At 36.3% G+C, this 2,582-nt stretch overlaps 1 protein-coding gene across 1 annotated transcript in view; it reads right to left on the bottom strand.

The window, feature by feature from the left end:
• Positions 1-1,657: 1,657 nt before the first annotated feature.
• LOC137615979 (carbonic anhydrase-related protein 10-like) overlaps positions 1,658-2,582 on the bottom strand; it is a 291,179-nt gene continuing 290,254 nt past the window's right edge. The window contains exon 11 of the mRNA XM_068345664.1: positions 1,658-2,582. This exon is cut by the window's right edge and continues 629 nt beyond it. The gene's annotated coding sequence lies outside the window, so the exon portion shown is untranslated.

Below are 2,582 nucleotides of genomic sequence, written 5' to 3'. Positions count from 1 at the left end.
ATACCCCAAAATTGGGGGGAAGTGCCTTGGTATATGTATGTATACCCCTAAACTCGTGCACGTCTTTCAATCTTCCAAACATTCTTTTAGTTATCAACACTCCTCTAAATTACCAGTTTCTCTTACTTTCACTTTATCATATGCCATTTTCAACTTTTCTTGATATTTACTTTTTACCCCCGGTTTTATTAGCTCCCTTTTACATCCACCTATTCTATTCCCCCACTCTTTTGCTGCAACTATTTTTCCTTCCACCAAAAAAATGATTAGACATACTATTAGCCATACCCCTAAACTCGTGCACGTCTTTCAATCTTCCAAACATTCTTTTAGTTATCAACACATAATCCATTAACACCCTTTCTACCACTCTTCCATTTGCCACTCTTACCCATGTATACTTGTTTTTTCTTTCTTTTTGAAAAAACTAGAACATATCACCATCTCTTGCTCAACACACATATCTACCAGTCTCTCACCACTCTCATTTTCACCTGGTATGCCATACTTCCCAATGACACCTTCTACCTCTCCAGCGCCCACTCTAGCATTTAAGTCACCCATGACAACTACATAATTCCTTCTATCCAGTCCTTCTACACACCTAGTTAATTCATTCCAGAACTCATTCCGCTCTTCTTTACTTTTCTCACAACCTGGCCCATACGCACTGACAAAAGCCCAACATTCCCTACCCAACCTAACCCTTACCCACATTAACCTAAATGATATCTCCTTCCATTCCACTACTTTACCTGTCATCCATTCACTCAGCAATAAAGCCACACCTTCTCTTGCTCTTCCCCTTTCAATCCCAGACACTCTACCAGACATTTCATCAAATATCACTTCATCTTTCCCTTTTATCTTCGTCTCACACAAAGCCAATATATCCATCCTTCTATTCCTAATCATACTTCCAATCTCACATCTTTTACTCTCTATCGTACTACATCCACGCACATTCAAACACCCCAAAACTAGAGTGCGGGGAGCAGTCACTCTCCCCCCAGCTCCACCTCTTTGATGTCTCAGAGGATTATAATACAGGAGAGGGGGTTCCCAGCCCCCTCTTCCCGTCCCTTTTAGTCGCCTCTTACGACACGCAGGGATACGTTGGCGCTATTCTAATTGTTTTTATGCCACCCCCCGGCCACTGAAAATGTAATTGTAAAAAAATATATATTACATTTTCTGAAAGTTTTTTTTATCATATTTCTATAAACTCAAGGAATCGAAAATATATTCTTTAAAAATGTATAAAATATGAAATCCAAAAATTCAGTGAAATAAGAGACACATCTTAGAAAAGGGAAAATAAAAGGGAAATATTGAAAAACAAAACAAAAAAAAAACATATAACTGAAATAAAGATGCTTCTGAAGACTGACTCCCGATGATGTTGGAGATCATTACACTGTAATAAGTTTCTCTCTCTCTCTCTCTCTCTCTCTCTCTCTCTCTCTCTCTCTCTCTCTCTCTCTCTCTCTCTCTCGATATGGTTAATATGAAATACGCGAAAACCCTATTTTCTGTCTTAGCAAAATTATTGAGCAAACTGCAAGATCATTTAATGTATTCTCTATAAAGTTTCTCGGAATTACATTGAAACAGAAACCTAAAATTTCGCAACTGGTTAAAATCAATTTTTTTTTTTTTTCAAATACAGAAGAAAATTTTAAAGTGCAACCTTTCAAAGACAGAGATATGAGAAGTGTAGAAGTCATTATACATGAAACAAATAACAGCCCATCAATTTTCAACATACAGAACATCACAAAGGAAGTCAGGAAAATTTCCAGTTCCTCCTTAGAAAAATGAAAGAACAAATAGCCTCTCATTATTTTTAGATTAGTCACACACTCCAAGCTGTTTTCACTCTTATCAGCCATTTACACTATGAGCTACATATCTTAAATAATGATATTCGAAGAGATAATATCCAATAGTTCTGACAATGAAAGGGTCCTCTGCTGTCTTGCGATATAGATTGTCTTGTATCTATTTACCTTTAGGGACCTCGTGATTAAGACAAATATGCAAGTTGATAATATAACTTAGTTGTCTCGCAGGAAAAATTTATAAGCCGTCACTTCCTCAAAAATATTTACACTAACAATAACGGCTCTTCGAAGTATGAAACAAGAACCCCTATGAGGTTGAAAAGCGTGACAGTATATAGACAATCACGTTCTGAAGAGGCAGTAACAGAAATCTTTAATTACTCAAATGTTCACGCCCTGTTATTACCTTTAGTTTCTGTTATAAAAACATTTTTTTTTTTATTCAACGAGGAAGGATTTAACAAAATAGTTAGTCACTGTCTGGGAAACTTCACTGAATAAATTTTTTTCCTCTAGTTTTCTTTAGTTTCTACTTTTAACAAATGCTGAAGAGTATCCTCCGCTTCGGTGGCTCCTTTGAAATTTGCCTTTTTCTATTTTTGTTAAAAAGATATTCATGTTTGCTTACATTCATTGTCGTCCAAGATGCACCGACATGGAAAGAATATTTCGTCGAAGTCACCCATTTTTGTATTTCACTGTTCACTTTTCGTTTCATTGATTGAAAGTGTCTGGGAC

Source organism: Palaemon carinicauda, chromosome 2 (genome assembly GCF_036898095.1).
Source record: "Palaemon carinicauda isolate YSFRI2023 chromosome 2, ASM3689809v2, whole genome shotgun sequence".
NCBI classification, from domain to species: domain Eukaryota; kingdom Metazoa; phylum Arthropoda; class Malacostraca; order Decapoda; family Palaemonidae; genus Palaemon; species Palaemon carinicauda.
Note: the sequence above shows the minus strand (reverse complement) of the source record. Positions and strands in the feature narration are given on the sequence as shown.